General features: G+C 39.3%; 1 protein-coding gene and 1 long non-coding RNA gene across 2 annotated transcripts in view; both read right to left on the bottom strand.

Moving 5' to 3' along the window:
* LOC306666351 overlaps window positions 1-19498 on the bottom strand; it is a 28370-nt gene extending 8872 nt beyond the window's left edge. Inside the window, exon 1 of the long non-coding RNA XR_013765278.1 lies at window positions 705-19498. This is a non-coding gene — a long non-coding RNA (uncharacterized lncRNA). The remainder of the gene's footprint in view (window positions 1-704) is intronic.
* The window catches only part of BTBD9 (BTB domain containing 9), a 447416-nt gene that overhangs the window by 294904 nt on the left and 125526 nt on the right, over window positions 1-26986 (bottom strand).

Raw genomic sequence — 26986 nt, 5'->3', positions numbered from 1 at the left:
GGTCTCTGGTCTAAAGACTAGGTCCTTGTTCATTTTGAGTTGAGTTTTGTGCAGGTAAGAGTTAATTTCATTTTGCTACATATGGATTTCCAGTTTTCCCAGCACCATTTGTTGAAAAGGCTATCTAGCTATCTTCTCTACCACTGAGCACAACCCCAGCCCTCCACAGTATAATTTAAGGTCTATTATTGTTATGCTTCCTGCTTCAATTTTCTCACTGAGGATTCCTTTGGCTATTCTGGGCCTCTTTGTTTTTCCAAATGAGTTTCATGACTGCTTTTTCTATAGAAATATAATTTCTTTACTCCTAATCAAAGAGAATTTGACTACCTCTCTCTGAGTAAAGCTTCCTTCAGCCTCACTCCCAATCCATAATATGTAGGGGAAATTGCAAGAGGATGATTTGGGACTCAGAAGAGGAAGGAAGGAAGGAAGAAAGGAAGGAAGGGAAGGGAAGGAGGAAGGAAACAACAATTCCATTTCTTTTTTTTTTTTTTTCCATTTCTTAAGGAAATAAAATATCAATTTGACAAGACTACTATTGTCTTTTGCATGTTCGCAAAAATCTAAAGTTGCATCCAAAAAGAAAAAAGCCAAGTCAGAAATGTGTGAATGAGCTGGGTACGATGGCACACGCCTGTAATCCCAGTTACTCAGGAGGCTAAGTCAGGAGGATAGCCAAATTCAAGGCCATCCTCAGCAACTTGGCAAGGCCCTGAGCAACTTAGTGAAACTCCGTCTCAAAATTAAAAATTTAAAAAGGGCCAGGGATATAGCTCAGTGGTAATGTGCCTCTGGGTTCAATCTCCAGTACCAAAAAGAAATACTCCAATGACCAACAATATTCGGAATGAAGCTCACCCCATGCCACTCACTTTCAATAGTACTGCCAGATCCCTCATCTCCAAATGGTCTCTGAGACCTGCTTATCCCTGCATCTTCCTAGGATGGAAAAAGGAGATCAAGGCATTTTCAGGAGCCCATTCTTAAACTATCCTGTGTGACTCATGGCTTCATAACCACCTCATCTTTTAAGATAGACTGTCAGAGAAATGTTACAGAGGTAGAATGATCATTATGTCTGAGTGATTTTAACTGGATTGTACAAATGATCACACAATTTTCACCTTGAAATATATCACCTCTATTCTATAGACACATCTTTGCCCATACAAGTCACTTTCATTCATTATAAGCTCTCTATTCTTTTAATCTTAAGATACTGGAATACCATACAAAATATTTTAATACTTAACAAAAAACTATTCACATACATAATAATTTAGGATTACCTCAAAATTTTATTATTGGGCAGAAAATATTGTAAAATATTTCCTCAGGAAACAAAAGACCAACGAAATATCCTTTAGACCAAACTGCTTCAACCAACACCAACAATTTCCAAGGAGAGGGAAAATTTATTTAGTAAGTAGTAAATTTCAATTCCTTATTAAAGACATAAATATGTTTTGTTGCCAGTAATCTTTAAGGTCTCTGCAGACTGTATGCTTTCCAGTTGTTAAATGGGCTTTAATCTCAGAAAAAATAACCAGAGGATGAGAGAGTACGAAGTAGAGAACCTGGTCATGAAATGCAGTTCAATTTGCACATTTATTGCCCTGCCCAGTGCAGGCCTGTGCAATGTCTAGCCAAGCTTAGAGGAAGAGCAACCATGATCCACAGAACTTCCATCTTGAAAATGGAAACACTGGTTTTTAGATGAGGAAGGTTACAGACCAGGGAGCTGCACACAAGGTCCTGTCTGTGAATAAAAATGCTGATTAGGGAGTGCTGGTTTTATTTTGAACTTAGAGAAAAGACCCTTTGAGAAATTTCTATCACTCAGATTCCCTTTTATTTGTCCTAATGATCTAGTGATTTGATTTTAGAAAGTATTTTATCTTCTTAATGTGAACATGTGTGAAGTTTCTAAGCAAAACCACCACTGAAAGAAGAGCTGGTAGAACGTGTGCCTAGATAAGGTAAGGGGATGAAGGCCTGAGGAGCCATCTCAAGGAGGCGTGCAGACACTGCTAAGAAGCACCCTCACACTCAGTCCACCTTCAAAGTAGAGCAGTACTGGAAGACCCCCTGCTCAGCCCAACAGGCCAAGCAAAATGCCAATGAGTATCAACTGGCAAGTGCCACATCAGAGGCCTTAAGAATTGCATTTAATTATGAGTCACTGCTCCTTCTTTAACATTCATGGAAAGAAGCAGTAAATTAGAAAGAGAGCAGTATTCCAAGATTCATTTGCTACATTAACATTCTTTGGGAGTTGTTTGTAAAAAATCTTCATCACAAATGATGGTTTTGGTGCTCTGGGGAACCATGTAAATATAGGATGGTAAACTTACTAGAGCATCGCTATTTTAGAGGCAAAACCAATGGCCTTAATTTTCAGCAAAGGTATTTTTTAAAAAGTTATAAGATTTTGCATTTATGAACATGATTATCAAATCTCAATATACCCTTGAAAAGTCATAAAAACCCAACTCTGGACAGCTAACTGAAACTTAAATCAGTCTGGTTTTGAAGCACAATAATGTTTTCGACTGATCAACAATTAGCAACTCTCGGTTCATCAGGTGTTATCCAGCAGTGAGGTCAGCACAGTGGCCTCGCCCAGGAAATCGGACCCATTAGAACCTTGAGAACAAAACTGACCTGTGTTAACTAGGATCAACTCACAATCCATCTACTTCTTTCCCTCATTTTTAATAGTGAAGGACAAGATTAGAGCTTAGAATTGAACACAGAGGCCAGTGACTTACAGACTCAAGGTTGCTCAAAACAATCAGAGAAACTTCCAAAGCCTTAAACATTTCATCCCCCAAACCAGTGTCCTTCCAGTTAAAGACAACCAGGAGAAAGAAATCAAAATGTCACTCCCTGGAATTATGCTTATTCTTACCAAAAAGAAGATACAACTTGTGTTATTTATGGCCCATTTAACAAAAGTTTTTGAAGGTAAAAACATGGCCATTAAAGCAGTAATGACTGCCTCTTTGGAGCTGAACATATTTGTGGTTTTAATCCTCTATAACCCAGTTGGAAATATGGAGAATACAGGAAATAACAGAGATTCTCTGAATATTCTGCAAGATTCCACTTTGTCTTAGTAGAAATTGTGAGTATTATATGTAGATTTTCTGCAAAGTGCTCTCAAAATTCCATAAATTCCATCCTTCAGGGTTTTCGGGTTTTTTTTGCTCCTGCCTCCATGCTTGTATTCCTACCCCCTAAATATATGCCACAACACCAGCATTTCCACAGACAAAGCACTGCACACTAATAAAATACAACACTGTTTACATACAGTGCAAATATATAACATATTTTTAGCATAGGTTATGAGCAATATTTTTAGATGGATGGAGCCTGCAGTGATATTAGTAACAAACTTCTACTGTAAATTAGTGGCCTAAATAGAAATTTATGTACCATAAAACCCAGCATGAAACAATAAGTTAGAAATATTTAAATAACATTTTACAGAGCTTTAAGCAGCAAGTACAACTGTTGTCAGGCTGAGTCAGTTATTGAAAAGGAGAGCGGGGCACTATCATAGAAAGGTGCCCAAGCAACAAAAGACAATTCTTAGGTCTTTTATAGAACTTTGAAAAATTAAGTCTGACCTCCAGATTGTACCTTACTAACATGTCAAAATTAGCCTAAATCTGAAAACACATCAAAAACAAACCAATTCACTGATAAAATTCTATGACTCTTGTAACTAGGCAAAAAGGCACCTACATGAGATAAGACTTTGGTTCACATTTTTGCTCATTTTCTAAAAATATGCTAGGCCTGTAATATGAACAGATGAGCTTATGTCTACGTTTGGCTTTCTAAGATCAATAATCCTGCTTAAGCCATAATCAAGCCCATTCTTGCATTACTCACATTTCACAGAGCAAAGAATATTGCTATTATTTCTTGGGAAAAAAATCAGCTTCCGATGTCAATTTATCTTTGTGATTCTGCAAAATACCAAGACTTTAAACACTATATTCAAAATCTAATATTGCAAACTTGATTCTGTGGTTGGATCCACTAAGTATGTGAAAATACTATTCAAGCTCCTCAAGCTTATCATTTAGATATTTTCCCAAAATAATGGGATTTAAGGTTGATGGAAAGTGAGGGCTGCTGGGGAGGTGAGTGAAAGAAGGAAAGTTCCAACTTGTGTTTCTCCTGCAAACAGAACATGAAGGTGGCAGGGTTTCAGTAATTGAGATGGCAGAATGTCAGGTCTTCAAGAAAAAATAAAATGATGAACTTACCATATTATTTATCTGATATTCAGAAGGACAAATGCAATGTCCTTCAAAAATGGGCTGCAGGATGATAATAATAATAATAATAATAATAATAATAATAATAATAATTGCCACTAGGTGAGGAGTGTCCTAGGAAGAGAGGCAATAGGTAGGAAAACCTGAGGATAGAAATAATACTACTTATCATTTTGGGACATTATTTATGAATTAGGGAATTATTATTATTATCATCATCAATGTTATTGATAATTATACATAATTAATTGATAATAATTTCCTGATTCATGAATAATGTCCCAAAATAAGAAATGAACAAAAGGATGTTATTTTATTTAGGTGTAGACTGGCACTGGCATGCTGAATTTTTCCAGGGGATTATTCAACTTTCATCCTTAAATTTCACATACCTAAAATTGAATTCATCATTTCTCTCCTGATCTGACTTATCCCTTAGCCTAACCATTTCTGTCAATGATGTCTTTATCCTACCAACCATCTAAACTAAAGCCCCCATTCATCATTTCTGATTCCTCCTCTTCTCTTATCTTCAGAGCCAATATGGAAAGCTCAGGAAGAGTTCGAATCCTGAGAAGACTGGGATTATGTCTGTCTTTTTCACCTTTCACTTATTCTTTCACCTCTACCACATGACAGGAACTGGGTAAAAGAGAACAATACAGCCATGATCCCTGCTGTGAGGGAAACATACATTAAATGAATGTATAGTTATGAATCGTGATTGGTTCTTTAATAAAAAAAAATACTTGGTTTCTATGAGAGTAAATATGAGACTTAATTAAGATAAGGGGTACTGGTGTTCAAGGGGCTCCTCTCAGGTAGTGAAAATTAAGGTGAGACTCAAGAGTCAGTTTTAAGATCACTAGGTGAGGAGTATACAAGGAAGTGAGGCAACAAGCAGGAAGATCAGAGGGTAGATAGAGCTCAGGCCATCTTAGGAAATGCAAAGGGGACAGTAAATCTGAAGGTGCTAAATGGGCAGGGGCCCTGAAGGTCCTATTTAGGAGTATGGCTTTATCCCATACTCTGCCCTCCATAGTGGGAGCTTATCAAAGGGTTACGCATGTGATCTGACTGATGTCTTTAACACCCTAACTTCAGGGTAAAAAATGGAGGGAAGAAGAGTAGACATAGGGAACTAGTCATGAGGCTAGTTCTAGAAAGAGCTGAGTGCGCCCTGAAGTAACATAAGCATCTTCATGTCCAGGGACTGTCTAAATGAATGAATCAATAAATAGACATCATGGGTTCTCAAAGCTCTTTTCTCAAGATACTTCCAACTGTGCCAGCATCCCCCGCCTCCAGTCTCTTAGATGCATGTAAGTCTGTGTAATTTTCCAGAGCCAAGTTTTTAGTCAACATTACAATTAAACATTAGACTATATCTAATGCTTAAAATTTAAATTTTAACTCCTCAACTGCCACTTTCAATTCTGTAGGAAATTGGGAGCATAATTTTTAAACACGATATCACATAAATAATAAATAGAAAAGCAGAAACAATCTACACATAATTCAACGTAGGAAAGATCAAATTATGGTATCCTTATATAACAAAATATACAGTCCTCAAAAATATTTACAGGGAATATTTAATCATGTGAGGAAAAGTAAAATAATGTTAAACGAAAAAAGCAAAAAATTAAAACATATGCAATATGATCTGAAGTTCAATTTTTAAAAAGAATACACATACACATGACCAAAAATAAACAGATTTATCCAAGTAGTAATGTATGGACTTTAAGGTTAGGGGTGATTTTACTTTCTCAGTATGTTTTTCTACTTTCCAAATTTTCTACATTAGTAAGACTAATTCTCAGGAAAAAAATCTTCCAGTAGTGGTTACATCTAAAAGGAAAAACTTCTTCAGCCACCTCCGCCCTGCTCTCCCATTCTTTGTTCCAAAGTCTGTGGTTCTGCTTCCCACAGATCTTCTGCCATAGCCTGCACGTGGCGCCCCTGCTCAACTTCTTTTCCGTGCCTTTAGTTTTCATTTTGTCTGTCAAATTCATTAACCATTTTTTGTTTTTTTCTGTCTTGCCCCATAGCATCAAGCACAGCACCTTCTGTACAGGCATTTATTATGTGTTGATTATGCAGAAAGAAGATGTTATTCTGATATAGCGGCCACTGTATTTAGTTCTGAGAATAGCATTCCACAACCTCTTGGGTCCAAAGGCTGATGTTGTGTTTTCCACTTTGAATCACAGATGGTTAGGGCAAGGAAGATATTTGAGATAGGGTCTTGCTCAACCCCAGAAACCTCTCGGAGGTCCTGAGTAAAGGCAGCAGCACTGGCAGAGCCAGACCGCAAACACAATGGCTCTCACCTCAGTAGTCTTATTCAAGTTCATCCTACCGAGCTGACTCAGAGAGCCCTTCTCCCTAACTGTCCAAACACTGTAAACTGGCAAGTAATTTTGGAAAATGTCCATTTGAATTCCTGAATGTCCATTTGGCAGGCTGGAGAAAATTAATTTGGTCTTGCCATTGTGTTTTTCACTCTGCATAATCTAACTACTGAAGGTCAAAGGCTCACTGGAAGTACTAGTTTTTAAGTGTAACCATTAGGCACTTTAAAAATTGTTTTCAAGCCAGCACAGCACAAAGGTCAGAATAATCTGATAGCAAATCCCTCCCACGAATATAGGATTTAAAGCATAATTCAGTGTATTTTTAAGGCTACATCCTCCCTCCTTACAGCCTTGGATTGAATGAATACATGAAGGCTGGAGAGAAGCCAGGGTGTGTGATATGTGCTTATGAACTGGTGTGGAAAGAACGCTTTTAAAAACTCCAGGAAGACATATTAAAGTCACTGATAAGTAATTATGCTGATAAAGTACTAAAATCCTATGAGGCTAGGCTGTGATTTGAGTTGACAGCTTTGCTTATAAACATTGGTTCTAAAAAATACCAATTAATGATTCATTTGAATCCTGCTCTGCTCTGATACTGTCCAAATTCTGGCATTTCATGTCATGCCATCGTCTTTTACCACATAAGCTTCAGTTTTATCAAGGCAAAGAAGGTAAAAAATACTTTCAAGTGAAAATAATACAAATAACAAAGGATCTATTTTACTGTTGTGAACTCTGACAATTTCCTCTTTGCATTAAAAAAGATAATAAGTGTCAAACCAGTTATTATAACACATGACAGTTTCAGAATAGAGACAGCATATCCAACTCACATATTCAATATGGACACATGGAAAAAGAGCAAACAGTTTTTCTAACAGATTTCTCTGCCTCAATGCCAATATGGCAAATAATCACATGAAAATGTTATTACTCTATCTAATTTTCCCTTGGAGCTTTTAAATAGAAACTTTTGTCAACTGATTTTTAAAATAGGCACAGGGAACAAGGACAGCAACACCACCATGAGAGGCCCTTTCAATGACATCCAGGCTTAAGTGAAGTGACACCTGGGATGGGTGGGGTTTTCAAGATGATTAATAAGGGCTTGAGGACCAGGCAGTCATGACAAAGACAGATGGCTTTCCTAAAATGAAAGAGCTCCTGAAATGGCATGATTCCACCGAGGAAGTCGAGGAAAGGAGAAGAGAAACCCTAATCTGTGCTTGCTTTCTCTAATCACTGGGGATGACGGTCAAAGTTAGAGAACAAAGCAATCCAGATGGGAAAGGGAGGGCTGGTGGGTACTCAGTGGTAGCGTGTTTACCCAGCATGCTCAAAGTACTGGGTTTGATCCCTGATACCACCAAAGGAGCGGTGGTGGGGTGGCGGGTGGCGTGGGAAGCTAAAAAGACAATGGAAGAAAAAGGAAGGACAGAAGGCTGCCTTATCCTTGGGGGATAAATGCCAAGATTAACCCCGCAGTTGATGCCTGAAACTGCAGATAGTAGCAAACCTTATATATACTATGCTCTTTTCTCACGCATACCTATGATAAAGTTTAATTCATAAATTAGGCATGGTAGATTAAAAACTATAATAAACAGAAAAATTATAACAATATACCATACATAATAAAAGTTATTCAAAGCTTAGGACTTGCTTATTTCTGGAATGTTTCATTTAATATTTTCACATCATGGTTAACTGAAGGTCACTGAAAGTACAGAAAGTGAAATCAAAGATAAAGAGGGGAATTCTGTGGTTACAAGATGTTTTACTGGAGATGGAGAGGGATTCTCTTCAATTAACCTTCACCTAATACCTACTATGTGCTAGATGTAATATCTGAATAAAGCTGAACAGGCATTGCTGATTTTATAAGAGCAAACTCTGGTCTATAAGATCATGCTTCTAATAAGATGCTCAGAAGCAAGACCGTCTTTTCCTTTATACAAAAAAAAAAAATCTTGTTTAGCAAACGAAGTTATCTTCATCTGAAAAGCTTCCGAAGCCTGTGCTTTGTATTTATGTCCATACTTTTTAGATAAGACCTACTTTAACTGTTGCCAATTCTCACATTTTACTGATCTACTGAGCTGTATCTATATTTGTTGATTTTATTTTCTGTCACCCTAATGTTATCATAACTTAATGCTATCTGGGAATAAGAAAGAATCAATGCTGATTATAGTTAAGAAAGTGAGGATGAAAGCAATACTAACTGGGGATATTTGTTTTCTCTACAGCCTCTACAGGAGGTTTTCTTATCCGAGAGTCATTTAAGAATTACTAACTTGACTCAAACGGAGCACAGAGGTTATGTACACATCAAATAAAGACATCAGCGGCTCTCTGGGGAGGTAGTGTGACTTGGTGGAAAGAGATCCTATACAAAGTCTTTGGAGTCAGGCAAATCTGGCTTTTGTTTGTTTGTTTGTCTGAGACGGGTCTTGCTATGCTGCCCAGGCTGGTTGTGAACTCCTGGGCTCAAGCAATCCTTCGGCCTCAGCCTCCCTAGGAGGTGAGACTACAGGTATGAGCCCACGTACCGGGCTAAACCTGCTTTTTGAATTCTGGTCCCACTACTTGTTTTATTTATTTATTTATTTGTTTGTTTGTTTGTTTGTTTTTAATTGTACAACTTTCAGGAGTTCTAATTTCTTTATCTTTAAAAAATGAGAATATTCCTGCTGCACAGGGATGCTGTACAGTATTAAGCGACACAAAATATGTGGAGGTGCCGATGAAGAAGTATCAACGGTTAATAATGTTATTCCTCTCTATTCCTTCAAAGGCTTTTTTGAGTACTGTACTCTAATGAATTTTGCCACATTTAAAATATTTTTGCTTTTACTTTATTGACTTGAATATCATATTAGTGTGCCTACATACATCATCTGACACATTTATTTACTGGTCTTTTAGGTGTCTCTGGGCATGTGGATGCTTGAAAAATAGGCTATTAACATGATTGGACTGTCTCTATCCTGTCTCCTCCAGGTATTTTAGAGAATCACGTGGTCAGCAGCGAGGACGCTGCAAATCTCATCATTCTTCCACCACCCCTTCCTGTGCTGCGTCACTGAACTTATTCTTCCCGTACTCTCCTTAGAAGAGCACCTTTGGTCTCTCTCCACCAAGAGGAACATGGACAGGCAGACCAAGTGGTAGACTACGTAGGGAAGAAACATGGGTTCTGGCTTCTGCGCAGACTCTGATCTTACTTTACGTGCCTTCAAACCTGGTGTGAATCCTTTGCAGCAACTACAGGAAAGGGCTGAGAAATCCTGTTTTCCTTGAAGAGGGAACTGAAAAATCACCAGACTGAGACTCAGAGGAGATTGGAAAGACTGTTACTGTGCAATGATAAGCTACCTTGGTATGCCCGTGAGCTAATGTCCCGGCTCACTGTCATCACATACAGAACAGAATCACAGCTCCAGGAGGAGCCACAAGTGTGTCCCCTTTGGTCTACCTGAACATCCCAAACAGCAGCACATCTAACAGAAGAAGTGCTGCTGAAATAGACTGACAAAGCTTCAATTATCTTGGCTGAAGATGAAGACAAAATAAGAGCCTCAGGAGTCCTCAAAAGCCTCGAAAAGTTCTTTGTAAACTATGTTGTTATCAAATGGAAACCACAATCAAATGCTCAGACTGTAAGAGTGGAGATTTCCCTGGGCTTTGCTCTGGCTATGAGGCAGCTCCCAAGTACACGATGGATGGTGAGTGACAGCCAACGGGCGCCCCATGCAGGTCACAGCACAGTGACAGGGGATCAGAGGCATGGCCCATCCAGCTCCCCAGGTTGGCTTCCCACTCACACAGTGCTATCAAACCTGGCTAACCTACACTGACCTTCTTTGTTACGTTTACTGGATAATCCACACATTGCAGATGGGGAAATGGAAAGACAGAAGGGGAAAGAATAAAAAGAATGCTGTTCTTATCTTTAGAAAAGACATACACTGGTTACACCAGAAATGTGATTAATGATTAAGCTAGTAGACTATGACAAAGTTATTACAATCTTTGGAAAAGAAAAATCTTACTTCTTGAATATTTTCCAACATTTTGAAATCCAAGTTTGAATCACTATGTACAAGGTAACACTCCCTGTCTGCACATCTGTGTGACAGGGCCACCAAGCCACACTGACGGATGCTGCCATTACTGCTCAATCACACTCTAAAACAAAAAATTCTATTTCAGAATCCAAGCCTCAAGTAAGGGGCACTAAGATCCTTAAATAAGTGTTGTTTTTTATAGACTGTAAGAAAAAAATAGAAGCAAAAACAAGCAATACTTAAGACTTACCTCAAAAGCACCATTTGGAATAAAGAAAGGACACATTCTTCAGAATCAGATAAGTAGCCTGAATGCCTGCCCAGCCCCTCGCCAGCTGTGTGACTGGAGGCAAGCTTTTGGATACTCGGCTTCCTCATCTATAGACAAGGGAGTGATGCCTTCCTTCATAAGGCTCTTGTGGGTTGAGAGACAGTATGTATCCAACACTTAAAGAGTGCTGTCCTTTGTCCAGGAATAAGTCCTGTTCTATGGGCACTGGTGGTTTACATACTCTCCAAATTAAATTCACTGTGGGTGGACACATCAAGGTTTTTTTCAATAGTATATGGGGCCCTGAGACTAACCAAGCAAACGAGCATAAGGAAAAAAGTTCTCGTCCTGTTACAGTTCATGTATAAAACATGCCAGTGACTGGATCAAACTCTGATATAATCTAATATCCATCTGCACAGAAGCCTCATAACTTGCCACTGTCCTAAATATCTTCTTCCTCTAGCAGACAATATAGTATCAGTTTTAGATTCAGTGCCTATATAAGACATGACCCTTCTGAACAGGTCATCCTTCTGGCAGGTGCTGCACAGTCACCACACAGGCTGGGCAGGAAGAGAAAACTGGTATGTATGTGTGCTCTGGGAAGTAAACCTACACATGGCACCTCCAACAATGAGGATCTCTTAAAGGAGGCTCTTCTCTTAAAAATGCTCTCTAAACATAGAGCTTTGTATTTGGACCAAAAATGCCTTTCCATCTCTATTAGTTTATATCAGGTAAAAGAAAATGAAGACAGAAGCAGTAGGACTAGAAATCCTACTGAGTAGGGCAAGGCAAATCAGGGAGATTTGAGTCTAACATAGGGGACCCAGGATGACATGAAAGGGAAAGAGGAGAGAAGAGGAAAGCACATAACCTGGAAGACTCAAGTACATCCACAGGTACTTCTACAAGATGTACAAGAACCTAGCTCTCTTCAAGGAGACAATCACAGCATCATGTACTTTAAATTAATTCTTTTCTGAATGAGAGCTAAGCAACAAAGACAGAAGTTGGCAAATGGCACAGCGCAGCGAGTGCAGAACTGTATTCCCAATGGGTACTTGGCGAGATATTAGGTTGTCAGTTTAATGTAAAATAAAATGAGGCCACACATCCTAAACTGTTTTGAAAAGTAAAAATCCAGGGGAATAATGAAGGCAGCATTGTAATGAAGCTGGAGAAAACAGACTCTGAGGGGTGGAGCTGTGATGTGACCTTCCTTCAGCTGGTACCCCACAGGCCTCTGGGAAGGGTAGATACAAGATGGGAGAGGCCACTCCTGCCTCGGCCCTCCAGTGGGGCTGGCAGCACTATTTGCTGGCACCTGGCAGCCAAGAGAGAGCAAGAGAGAAAGCCTGGTTTGGAGACCTCCCGTTCATTAAAGGCAAGAGAGTGAAAAGTGGGAGAGAAAGCTCCCAATATCAACAGCAGTGACCTGGGGTCAGGCAGTAAGAAGTTATAAAGGCATAAAAGCTTCTTTATTCAGATGGTTCCTTTCAGGGCAACTCATTTCATGATACTTAATGCAAGCGGTTAAAAGAACAGTTGGGTTGGATATGACTTACAGTGCGTCACACAAATCTGGAGCGCTCACGGAACATTAATTTCAGGGCATGCATTGAGATTATGCTCTTACAACCAGCCTCTCTGCCAGGGGCAGCTTGTAGCTCAGAGTCATGTTTCATTTAGGATGTGCTGTATAATACTGAAGGGGAAAGTAGCTATTTTGTTTTGTTGTGGTCTCCCGCCTCACCCAAGCCAAGTAGAAAGCATTTGGGAAAGAGCTGTACTGAGCTGAACTGAAACTTTCTACAAAGCTGTTCCCACCCTTCTGGACACAAATCTACTGGGGCCATCTCTTTCCAACAGGAACCCAGGCTTTAAACACTCTACTTCTCCTCCTGCTTGTGATCCCCACAAGCAAGCTGGGATCTGCTTTTCCCACACACATCTGGTTCTCACCCTCTCCTGAACCGGGGGTCATGCTCCTGACTGCGCCTGCCAGGCACCTGCTCATTCCTCCCGAACCCCCACCTCCTCCCACAAGGTCGTGAGGGGTCTGTTTTGCACCTTTAGCTACTCTTCAACTCTGCTGATTGGTGATAATTTATTCAACTTAAAAAAAAGGAAAATAATATTAATTTTTCTAAGTAATGTAAACACTTAATTTTATTCATGCTCTCAAGTCACTTCCCTTTGTAGCGCATGATTGTGTAGCTGTTATATGAGTTCTTTGTACCAATGTAGCTGTCATTCCTTCAACTCAGTTCACAGCCAAACATGGAGCTGTGTCTGGAGATACAAAGATAACCACTCTTGCTGAAGAGATGCCAGTTTAGTGGGAGAGACAGACGAGTAAACAGATCTGTATCTAAGATACACAGCCTAGATGGGGAAAAGAAACTAAATTGCACACATAACTCAGCCTCCTGAACTCAGGATCCTAGCCGCTGTCCAGTATCAGGGACGAAGGCTCTGCAGAGACCCACTCTCCTGCATTATCACATCCTCCCTCCCAGTGGTATCATTTTAACTCAATACAAACGTGCCTGCCTTAACATCATTCTCTGGACTCCAAGTTCCCCTCCGGCCTCATCTCTTCTCTGCTTCCCCTCCTGGTGACACTCCTTTCATCTACATTTACTGCTACCTCAATTTCCTCAGCCTCCATTCACTCCTCCCACAATTCCATTGAAATGGCTCTTAACGAGGTCAACAGGAAGCGCCATCTTGCCAGATCCATGTTGTCTTATGTAGCATCTACTGCCCACGTCCATCACTACTCTACTCATATGGAAGGCTGTCTTCTTTAGGTTTCCCTGGAAATCCTCTCCTCATTTTCTTCCTACACCTCCCTCGCAGTTCCTTCCCATTCACCTCTATTCCCTTTTCCTCACCTGCCTGACTTCTTGACCCTTTACTCCACTGTCTATTCTCAAACTAGAACACTCTGAGTTGACCTTTCAAAAATATAAACCAAGTTATCTCATCACCTGGCTTAAACCCTCCCGTGGCTTCCCATCATTAGAAGATACTCTGCACACCAAGGCCCCAGAGGACCTGGCTGCCTCTTATCTACCCTGCCCTCATTTCTAGCCACACCTTTCCCCAACACCATATAGACTCCCCACCAGATTTCTGACACACAGGGTTTCCTTCCTGTTCCTCAGACACCAGAACTGGTACCCACTTCACAGCCTTTGCCCTTGCTGCTCACCAGCTTGAAACACTCTTCCCCTCATTCTCTGCTCAGCCAACATCTTATACTTAAGAGTCGTGGCTCAATGGCCTTCTTCAGAGGCCGTCTCTGCCTGTCCTGCTCATGTGTCCCTTGTCCAGACTCAGCCACCTGATGGTTCATGACCCCATCCCAGTTTCTTCAAAATACTACAAGCCCCATATTTAGTTCTTCACACCTCACTTGTCCTACTAGAACATAAGCTACACAATGCAGAGTCTTGGTCTCTCTCGCTGCTGTGCATCTGGCACCAGACAGCACTTAGAATATTGCTGGTGCTCTGTAAATGCTTACTTGGTGGATAAGTGAAATGCTGGTAAGATCTTTGTTTTGGATTCTGCATTCAGCTCTTTGCTCTTCAACTGCAAAGGAGCACAGGGAGGGGAAAGGGAGACACAAAAGAACCCATGTGCAGGGAGTCAGAACTAAGCAACTAGAAGTAGACTGCTCAGCAAGTGTTTCATTTTCATTCTCCAGGTTATCACTAGTTGCTTATGTCTAATGAGGATTAAGTAAAAAGACACGGCTGCGGTGCAGAATGGGTGTAAGTTCCAGAGCAAGGGCATATGAGTTACCAACACTTACTAGGATTGGCTATTATTTTTGATTTTGATCAGTTTATGAAGAGTACTGAATATTCTTTGAAAACAAAAGAAGAGAGATGATAAAAAAAAAAAAAATCCCGTATTGATTGCATGCTTCCCTGTGCCAAGGCTGTTTTACTAGCCTGATCTCCTTCGACATTTGCGGCCACACTACGAGACAGGGACTACTACTGCCTTTATTTGAGAAATGAGGAGATGGAGGCTTAGATGGATGGACTTGTAAAGGCCACTCAGTTGATAAACGACCATTTTAGAGGGGAGGCTTGGAAGCCCTGGATGCAGTCAGGCTAACAGCACTGGGTCAAATGGAGAGTCCAGCCAAACCAGGGCTGCACGATATTTCCAGAAGCAACAGAAAGGACATGATATGAACAACTTGAAACTGTCCTAACTATATAGGTTCCACCTTCTAGCTTTTGGCCATACACATATTTGAGGAACTGGACAAAATCACGTGCCTTTAGTTACCCATCGTATAAATTCTCTTGTTAACCTAAAGGATTATTTTGTTTATGGTCTATAGACCTATTGTAGAAATGTGGGGAAAGAAAATCAAGTTTGCAAGTATTACCAGGTATGACAGAATAATTGCTTCCTCTAAGGTTTTGAACAAGGACAGCAAACTAAGCCGTACTTATGGCCTGTGAGCCAAGAACAGCTTTTACAGTATAAATGGGTTATTTAAATAAAGAAAAACATGCAACAGAGACTTTATATTGCCCACAGAGCATGACATATTTACTATCAGGCTCTTTATCAAGTCTGTTGACCTGGTCTAAACCTCCAAAATGGATACAAAAAGTATGAAGTCTTGTAAGAGAGAATAAAGTCCCTGATTAAAATAAAGTAACTCCCTGATGTTTGCAAAAGTATCCAAGAGGGATGACAAGTGATTAAAAAGTATATATGTGTAATATATATTTTATATAAAATTTTATATATCTATATTTTTTAACCATTTACAACAAAACTTCCCAGAGTCAGATTTCAGATAAATCTGGCCTCCCAACTGAGGTTTGGTGAGATGATATGAGCAGACATAAAAAGGAACAGAGGAGGCCAAAGGACTTAGGGAAGACTCAGAATTACCAATTATACAGTTGCAAGGGACCTTATGGAAGCTATGAACCCATGCCCTCTCTCTGTAAATGAAGAGATACCCCAGGGATTGGCAGTGACCTCAGCCACACGTGCCAGCACAGTGCAGTCACATCTCTAGGCTCCTACCAAGTCTATCTCACTGTGCCGTGTGGCCTTTACCTTACTATTGAGATGCGCTCTGCAAACCTAGGACAGGTAGACAGCCTTTTAAAAGGTCAGACAAAAACCAGCCGCTCTGCAAAGAAGTTTGATCTGAAGGTGAAGTCCCAACATCTTTCACACACAAAAAATCTTTGTTTCTTGTTTTGTCATTTTTTTTTTAAATTTCAAAAGTAGTGCACATTCTTTATGGAAAACTTGGAAAAATCTGAAGAGAATAATCATTGCTATTCAACAATAAAATGCTTTTTAACATTTGGTATATTTTCCTTACAGCTTTTTAAATAACATATATACACATATGTCATTTTAAAGATGGGAATATTACTTCAGTAATTTCTCTCAACTTGTATTTTTTTGCCATATAAGTTTTCCTAACATTTTTAATGGCTGTACAATTCCATGTGTTTATGTATCATAATTTCTATTTCTAATCTTCCAGGACTGAGAAAGAATGTTTTACCTTGCCCTTGCCAACACTAACTATGAGCACTACTCAAAATACCATTCCACTTGATAGGTACAGAATGTTTCTCTTTGTTTCACAACAAGGTTGATTGCTTCTTCACATGGCCATTTAGTCAGTTCTGTCTGCCCAGAGACTGGGTTCCAAGACCCCTTGATCTCAAAACTTGAAGATATTAAAATAAAATGACACAGTATTTGCATATGACCTACACACAGCCTCCTGTAGAGTTCAAGTCATCTCTAGATTACATCTAATACCTAATACAATGCAAATGCTCTGTAAATAGTTGTTATACTATATTGTTTAGGGAACCGAGAGGAGAAAATATATCTGTACATGTTCAGTACAGACATGGTTTTTATTTTTGTTCTGCAGCTGGCTGAATCTGTTGGTGGAGAACCCACAGATATTGAGGGCCAGCTCTATTTATGTGCCCTCCTTTGCAGAGGGTCTAACCCTAGTGTTACTTGTCTTTTTCTCATTGTTTTCTTGAGATGTTCATCTTTCCCTTTTTGATTATAAAATTCAAATGGCAAAGATTTTAATCTTTTCCCCTATTTGTAAATACTGTAATTTTTCCCATTTTGCCGCTTGGCCTTTTTTCTCTTTTTAATTTGTTGTTTTTTAATTCCAGAAATGTAGTGTTTCTGTCTAATCAAATCCTTTATAATCCTTTTGTCCTTTTTTTGATCGAGATCAGCAGTAGTCTGATGCTGATGTGGAGCCATATTATGGACGATCTTGTGGAGCTGGCTAATGATCTACTAGTCTGTCAAACCAGATAGCCTAAGTCCCTTGAATCTGCACAGCCTGAAGAGGTTCCATTCACTGGTGTCCAGATGGAAGGAATATGTAGCAGAGATGCTACTAGATGGACTAAGAGTCAGGAGGCCTGGATTTTAGATCGAACTCACTGCTCATCTGTCACACATCCTTACAGAAATCCCACAGTCTCCCTGAGCAACACACACCTTCCTGACCAAATGAAAGGTGCTGCCACTTGAAGCTCCAAGACACATCCAGTTCTAAGGCTCTTCCCTTTCCAACATGAGAAAAGAGAATCAGTACTAGATGTTCCACACCCAGAGAGACTTGTCAATGAGAAGAATGAAGAAGCTGAGAGACGGCTAGCGTGAGGGTCTGACAGGAGGGAATGTGTAGTCCTTTTGACACGTAGGTTATAGAATTCATTTCAAATAAGCTGGTGAGATCTGGAGGGTCAAAGGCAGCAAAGAACTAAAGCCAACACCAGTGCATTGATTTTTCCCAGAGAAGTTACCAGGTGGTCTTCCTGTGATATCCTCTGAGTCAGTGGAGATAGAAGAGATGCTGGATGTGGACACAGAAGCCAGAATAAAAAAGATCTAAAATGAGTCCTACAAAAAAAAAAAGTGCTGCAAGTTTTGAGGTGAAAGGGGAAAGCTGCTTAGGGGGCCACATTGAGAGAGCACTCTTGCAGGGCAGGTATAAATTACATCACAGATGCTAAAAGTGGTGAAAGACAATGAATCTCAAGCACAGGAGAAGACATGGGCTCGAGAAATGTTGGCAGGGTTATGGTACACATCAAAGTAATGTTGTGTGTCCCTGGAAGGAAGAGCCTGAAAACATTACTGGAAAATGATAATACATGCTCTGAAGTATTAGGATGCTGACAAGAGGGCAGAGTGTTAGTCACATAACAGGTCCTGAAACCACATTAATGAGCTAAAGCCTTCACCCTTGCATAGCTAACTAACTAGAATTTATTTACGTGTATTTAACAAGTAATTGTGGGATTTTTTGGTATCATATTAAGCAATAACACCTGTTTGCTTTTTTTTTTTTTTCTTTATTGCTACTTTAGTAGTTATTTATCTTTTCCATCTTAGCACTGACTAAAACATAAAATGTCTTTAGGAAATGTTGTATCCTAATTTATGGCTTAATTTGATCTTAGCAGTCACTGATAATGTTGCATCTCTTAAAGAAATCAGCCCATTATCACATACCAAGACATATATTTTTAAAGAGATCTCATTCTCAAGTGAGAAGAAACTGCAAAGTAAGGAGGCAATGAAGGAAGAAAACCAAATCCTGAGTCCCCACCTGGCCCAATGGGAATATTAGCAATAATTAAAAGTATATTTCTTCATGCTTTTATAATGGAAGATGCCTCATCCATCTGTTCCCTTCCAATACCATCTTTTTCAAGCTTGTTTACTGTCTTTCATGTAAAGAAAAACAAAGAACCATGTTCCCTTTCCCAAAAACAAAGATGGTAAAAACTATACTGCAAGTAGCTTTTATTCTTAGACTTTCAGTTCTCAATTTATTAAAACTCTTTTATGGTTTATTCTGTCTTGGATAAAATGGAAAAAGAATAACCAAATTCCACTTTAAAGATGAGAAACGTAGCACTCAGAAATGTCCTTAGACGATCTAAAATACATAGAGAAGCCCATGCCAGCCTTCCCATCAGATGCTGTTCACAGCTTCCATCCAGAGTCAAGCCACACCCTCCAGGACTGCACCCCAAGCTTTTAAAAGAGAGAAAATGTAGAGGACAGAGCATCTGCTGAGAGCAGGAACTGGAGTTCAGTCCCAGCTTTCCCTCATGCGCTCTCCATGATCTGGAGAAAGTGCTCTTCACCTTCATTATCATATGGAAATAATGTCCACACCTACTACCTACAGTGTGCGTGAGGATCAAGTGGGAGGAAGGGCTCTGGCAGTGCTGAGCATGTGTGTTATCTAGGGGTTTAAAAAAGAAGAAGAAAACAATGAAAATAATGACTTTTAAACTTGCATCACTCTCATTCATGAATTTTATAACTTATCTCCTAAAAGTGCCATGTGGCATATATGTAAGAATTAGTATAACTTTAAATTTTCAATTATTTATTTTTGCCCAACTGAGAGCTAGTGGGGGGGGCAGGGTGGGCGGGGGAGTGTGTGTGTGTGTGTGTGTGTGTGTGTGTGTGTGTGTATAAGTAAACTAATGTTTAAAATTACGGTAAGAAAAGTTATGATGTGGCAAAAATATCACATAAAATCTCTTGAAATTGTTGATAAACAAACCACAGTCAATGTGCTAAATGAGTACATTTCTCTCATGAAATGAAATTGAAGCTTTCAATTTAAGATTCTATTAACAAAACAGTATCTCTGCATATAAAAAAATACATGATGATATAAAATCTATGAGGAGTTGACAAATTCCTTTTACATGTATTTTAAAATACAGACAGCAATTCTAATCCAGAATTTAATCTAAAAATAATGAAAGTTTCTATATTTTTAACCCTTAAAAAATCAGAGTATGAACGAACCTTCCATACAGTATAGAATAGTAAGAAACCTTGCTGTAACCTAACAATTACTTTGAGTAAAAGACATTTATCAACAATTACAATGGATAAAAATGTTTCTCTCTCCAGCACCCTGGAGGAGCGATGTTTAACGAGAAAGAGCTACTCATGCCTACAAGCAGAGGGCTAACGGGCAGTGACAACAGAACACATCACAGGAGCACAAGCAGGTTGCCAGAAACCTGCTACCTGGTTTTGAGTTACACTCATCCGATTTCCAAAACCAGAGGAAAGCTTTGAACACAGCAGGGGCTTTTGGTCTTGGTTTTCCTTATTATTGAGAGTCAATGGCAGCAATAGCTGAGCTGACAGGGTCTCAGGCAGCAATCCTAAGGGTCTACATTTTCTTGTTGAAAATGAGTTCTCACTCATCTCATAGGTGCCAGTAGGAGCGATGCCAACACATGTGATAGTAATTGAGTGGTTTTAACCATGGTTACATTCATCTGGAAAAATAAAATACTGTTATGAAGTTCCTTTCTCTAAACGGCCAAGTTTTAGGAGGAAAAGGACCTACAGAGATCTTTTTGCCACCAAGAGTGACTGTGCTATACTGAAATCAAATTAACTATTAAAAAAGCAGGGAGGAGGGGTAATATGCATGGGGCAAAGAGCAGGGCCGAGGGGAAGGTCCAGCCTGGGCCAGAGGGAAACTCTCTAGTCTGAACGTGCAACAAAACAGGGAAATTGGTCTTAGTGTTTTTAACTGCAATTAGTCACATTAATTAATGCTAAAAACAATGTTAACAGTATATTATTTTCATCTAGTTAAATAAAGGATTACACACATTTGAGTAAATTACACAGCATTAAACATTTAAATAACTTGAAATGAAGCCATTACTGTCATTCAAACAAGTTTCCACAGCTAAAGGCTGAATGTTAAGTATGAACTGATTTGGCATTACAAGAATATAAATCCTTTATCTTTTTAGTGAGAAGGAAAAATGAAGAGATTTGATGACTTCTAACTTAGGTGGTTTGCTGTAGCACAGCGCTCTCCAGTGGCCAAATATTCAAAGTGCAACTCTCAGAGGCTAAAGTTCAGTGGCAAATCTTCATATTTGATAGTGACAAGTGATAACATAAGCTCCTTTTCTCTTTTTTTTAAAAACTACAATTGTCTATCTCAGCACATATTTCCAGTGGGACCATCTCCCACTTCCATGTTTCCCTCACCAAATTTAATCCCCCCACCCCACCCCAAGGATTCCTAAGATGTTCTGGAGGATAAGAAAGAAACCAATGCAAAACAAAACAAAAACTTAGATAAATACATCCAGTTGAAATGATGAGTAAATTCTCTATAAGCCCAGGATAATGGCTTGGATGCCAACACTCAAGAGTTGATAACTAATTCTTAAGTGTTCAAATCTAAACTCTTAAGTGAGATTTTAAAAAATTATGGAACTCTATTTTATCTATTATATATCATGAACATATAAGTTAAAATTATAGAGATGTCTTTTATCCATTTTGCTGAATGTGAGCATTTCCAGGTTTTAATACTAGCAGAAAAGATTCATTGTATACACATTATTTTTTCATCTTTACAACTCCAAGTATTTTTTCTGAAGAGGTAGGAAAAGATAATCCTTTGGTTACTGTTAGAAGTTACAAAAACAAACTTTTAGAGTCAATTTAATACTTCTATTCTTGAAAATACACTGAAATACACTGATTTTTCATTTAAAAAGGATCTTAATTCTACTTATAAGAACTAAAGAAGAATAAATTGGTTGCAATATTCTTGGATTTCTACCTAATAAGAACTGTAGGGCATGAAGGCATTGCCCCGAATCTTACCAAATAGTTACTAAGTAGAACGAGGTAGCTTATTTTCAAAAGAATAATAATGATTATGTTTTTTCCTCTTTCACCTATCAAAAGTATAGGAAAATTCTGAACATGTCTGAAAAGATCATTCCTTTCATTGGAACCAACAAAGCAACTCTGTATAATGTAAAGAGCAATGATGCTGGGTTTGGATCCTGGCTCCATCACGATAGGCCAAGCTAGGCAAACAACACGGCTGTGCTAGTTTTTTCATCTATGACATGGAGATCATCTCTCCCACCTCATGGAAATATTGTGAGGATTCTAGGTCCCACTGTTTGAAACTTACATAGGATATCTTCAAAGAATTAGTTCTCTTCTTCATCCATTCTTATAACTGAAAGAACGCAAAAGACCTATGTTCACTGCAGAGGAGAACTGGAACCAGATTTAGAAGACATGAACTCACTTGGATTTTCATCTATGAAAACCCCCATCCCTCCCTCCCTCCCTCCTTTCTTCCTTCCTTCCTTTTTCCCCCGCTTTGGTACTGGGGATTGAACTCAGAGACACTCGACCACTGAGCCACATCCCCAGCCCTCTTATGTATTTTATTTATTTAGAAACAGGGTCTCAAGTTGCTTAGAACCTCACTTTTGCTGAGGCTGTCCTTGAACACGAGATTCTCCTGCCTTAGCCTCCCCAGCCACTGGGATTACAGGCATGTGCCACCACGCCCAGCAAAAACCCTACTCTTTACTATCATATATTAGAAGACCCAGAGATGATGATGGAAGTAAAGTCACTGAACCATGAAAGGGGAAGAAAGGGAAGAAAACTCGCATTTGTTAGAAGCTTCGTGTGTCTCTCACTGCACCCAGCCTATCTATACTAATGATCTTATCACTTAAGGTTCCACAGGCCTCTGCGGAACAGAACAGTTACCTAAATGAGAATCAGTGAGGCTGGCTTATTCTTGTAAGACTGGAGGACAGGGTCTCACTGACAGTGCAGGAAATTCCGGAGTGGTAAAGACAGTGCAGAGGAGGAACAATACCACAGTCCTATGGGAATGGTAGCAGAGCCGGCAACGTGCTCACGAATGAGAATGTCTTACTTATCCATCTTAATTACTTTCATCTGTTTCTCTCTTCATCGTTAAGTATTTAAAGCAGTGCAGTAGTATGAGATGGTATGAGAGCTGTATCAAACTCTTGGGGGGATGGGCACATATATAAGTCTTAAAATCATTTTTTTCAATTATAAAAAAACACCCTGTATTTGCAAAGCAGGCTCTGCCCCATGTGACCATGAAAGCAAAGCAGTTGAACAGGCTTAATGTGAAAGTGACCTATGCTGTGCTGGTCACTAGCGAAAACAGGAAAACACCTGTGGCAAGCAAGCAGGTCTCACTTTCACCCTGATCTCCTATGACTTTAGGGAAAAAAGGTGAATTCTGCTAGGACTGTCACTGCCTTGATTCTTTTCTTACAATTCTTACTTTTTCATTGATAGCTTAAATAATATTAAAGAAGTGTAAGATTTCTAAGTTTATCATAATGGGCATGAGAAATGTTGAGAAACATGTCTTTTTTAAAGATGCAAATCAGTTTGAGTAAAATGAGAGTAAAGGAGAAAGGGCTCATGGGACAACTTTTAAAATTCCGGCTTTAGGCTAATGGTCATGCCAATTAAAATGCAAATGGATAAGGCTGCTAGCTTTCAACAGCTTGCCAAGTTCCCTGATGACTTACCAGCGGCAACAGTCATCACGCCTTCCCCTGCTGCATCAGTGTCCCAAACAGTGCCCCATAGGCTTAGGAAAGCAAAGGCCACATCTTAAATCAGGCAGGACCTCCCCACACACACTCATGCTAACACACTCCAAGAGGGCAGAAACTTTCAAGCAGGACAGCAAAGGTACCAGTGTGCCCCCCTCGTCAACACAGGAAATGCCTTTTTCTCAAAAGGCAAATGCCACAATACAGAACTAGAACCATCTAGCAAGCAAAAGACAGATGGGTCTAGACACATAAGGTAAAGGACAGAATTGGTTCTGGTGACTCTCTGAATATTCATACAATCTATAAAAGTCCAATTCTTTTAGGATACAGTCTGTTAGAAATGAATATGCAACTGTACCAAATAAAAACACTATATTTCTCAAAATGTACACATGGATGAAATTTTTCCCACCCCTATTGCTGTCACGTACAACTGCTGGATAGTCCTGTCTGAAATTTATATGGATATCTGATTTATATTCTTTAATGCAGGTCCCCAAAATATGCTTCCCCCACACACTGTATTTTCTCTTGTGTCATTTCACTCATCACAAAAGAAAGATACTACATTCTGTAAACATTTTCTAACTATGATGTAGAACTAGCTAGCTCCTCAAATGGACCTTTACATGAGGCCCTGTGGCAGCAGTACGGAATCCCTTTCTTCAAATTCACCAGTTCATTACATGGAAAAAGAGGGAGGGAAGGTAAGAAAGAGAGGGTGAAGAGGATTAAGGGAGAAAAGAAAACTGCAAAGAGTAAAGTATTCTGCAAAAATAACACTGCCAATGTAGATGAACGGTCCTTAAGACCCACCTATTAACAACGAAAATCACTGATTACTAGAGAATTTCCAAACCTTGTTGCTACAAAGCTCCAACCAACTACTAAGTGACCATTACAGCAAGCTAAGGCAGGACTGAAGTATTATTTCAAGTCTTAATTAAGCAAGCTTGGCTAAAGTTAAACTGCAAGCAACCAACCAAGGCAGTGACAGCCAGGTTTACAGACAGAGGTATTCAATAAGAATATATGTGTTAGGTATGCTGAAAACAAATGGATTTAATGTGGAGATGCCCCTTAATCTCAAACATTGCTTTGTTTGACTCTTGTTGGCTTTTTGAAAACACTAACTATAAAGTGACTTCCACATTAATAAAAATCTCTAGCAACCAACATTCAAGTGATTCCCAATAAACTAACAGAGAAAAGTGTGGTCACTTGTAAAAGTGGTTTACTATATGAATTTGACTGCCTGAGACACCTATATATAATACCTAGAATCAAATTCAACCTCTGTTTTTCCACAATGAGGCTTTTCCAGGACTCTCATGAGGTATCAAGGACAGTCACAAAGCGAGAAGTAGTCTGTCATCCACATTCCATATTCATGAACAAGGGATGCTCGGCATACTTCTAAACAGCAGATTGTGCTAAACAGCTGTATGTAACATAAGCTCATTTTCTTTCATTATTTAGAGGTACATATACTTTTCAAAATTTGTGTGGTTCTGTGTGTGTGTGTATGTGTGTGTGTGTGTGTGTGTGTGTGCGTGTGTGTGGTGTTGGGGATTATACACAGGGCCTTCAGCATGTCGGACAAATGCTCTACCTCTGAGCTACATCCCCGGCCCTGTGGTTCTCTTGTTATCCAGTACTTTAAAAAAAACAAAAACAAAACCAAAAACCCCACAGAGCAAAAAGCAGCCCAGAAAGGGTTGGAAGGGGCAGACGGGCCTTGGCCTGGAAGTGCCCTCCATCCCTTCCACTCACAGCCCATGGCCCTGGGCAAGTCACACAGCCCAAATCCAGTAACAACAGAGACTGGGTGATGCATGGGAAATATTTAATGAGTGGTACTTCTACTGCATACGTTCCGATTTTAAAATTATTCAATTCTAAAATTCAAGAGGCCCCATACTACTCCGATAAGCTTCACTTTCCAAAATAAGAAATCAAGTGTAGCCTCGACTTGGGTCACTTTCCCCATTATTGATACTGGGCTGGTTCATGGCTCCATGTTGATTTTCTCACAAAACTACATCCAAAACGAATGGGACCTTACAGGGATAAAGTCCACAGAACAAAAAAACCTGCACAGTGAAATTAAACCCCCAAACATTTTATCCATATCAATTATGTACCTTTTTTTTTTTTTTTTCCCCAAAAAAACACACACTAAGGAATGATCTGGTGTATCTGGAGACTAAACAATGCCTGTCAGCAACTGCTAGAGGTTCATCTTTCACACTTGGCCTTTTGCCAAGCATGTTTTCTCTCAGCTTTCTTATTTTCTCTTTGATTTTGCTAAGTGAACACTATTTTGACAAGGGGTTAAGCAATGCACAAAAAGTGGAGAAAAAATATTAACAAATAAAGCACTTTAGTCTCATCCTCCTCAGAATACTGTGCCAAGCACTGCACATCCGCTGCAGTCTCGGGAAATGCTGCGCCGGGGGACCGCCCGCTCTGCATTCAGCACACAAATCACTTTCACTGTGATCACACGCATTTATCTTTATTTTTAAAATCTCCTCATTGTTGCCAATGGCAGTTGAACATTATTATTACTAATCCAGCTATTCCTAATAATAGTATTTAAGTAACTTGTCATCTTGGGAACTTTATAGACAATAGCTAATTAATTGTCAAGCATTTAATGTAACAGGATTCTAATCTCCAACCTCTGAAGCAGGGTATTTATTTGTTATAATGGTAAAGCTTTTGTTTGAATTGCTCATTTATGCAATATATATCCTCTATCACCTCAATTCTAATTTTTATATTTACTTTGTAAGTAAAATAAAGAATCACATGCAGAAAGATACAGACAGTACACTTCACAAACAGTAATGAATCTCTTGCGGCTCCTTTTATTCACACTACAATAGATTCTATATTACCATGCAGAGAAAAACAAAACAAAACACCATAGATTATTTCCCTTGTTTGCAAGAGATGCTCACAGTATTCTGAAAGGAACAAGAACTTGAAGGTGCAGCATGCTATGCCTTAGCAGTGTGAGTAAATATGCTATTCTGTTGACATCTTGTTTCTGCGTTCAAACAACCAGGTATCTTCCATATGAACTGTCAAGAGCAGCTAAATGAGTTTTCCTGTCTAAATGTGCCCATACTCTTTTCAGAGACCTCATCTTAAGCTAAGCTGCATATCTTAGTTGAACACTGTAGCCAACAATTTCTTAATTTGCAGTAGTCATTTGAAATCAATATTTAAAAGGTATAAATACGATTACTTTTGTCTGCATACCTTCTCCTTACACACACCACACACTCTTTCCATGTGACAATGCAAATGGTCTCAATCCGGCAGAAAACAGAAAGGTGTCAAAGAAAAGAGAGAGAATCCCCTTCTCGGGCCCTTAATGAGGTCTCCAGAGCCAAAGGCAAACCAATAACAAATTGTACTTTCCACATATGGGGGGATGGGAGGGGGATGGAGCTTGTCATCTGAAATTAATTGAACTTAGCCA

This window comes from Sciurus vulgaris (assembly GCF_902686455.1).
Source record: "Sciurus vulgaris genome assembly, chromosome: 7".
Taxonomy (NCBI): domain Eukaryota; kingdom Metazoa; phylum Chordata; class Mammalia; order Rodentia; family Sciuridae; genus Sciurus; species Sciurus vulgaris.
This window is presented reverse-complemented; position numbering and strand designations above follow the sequence as displayed.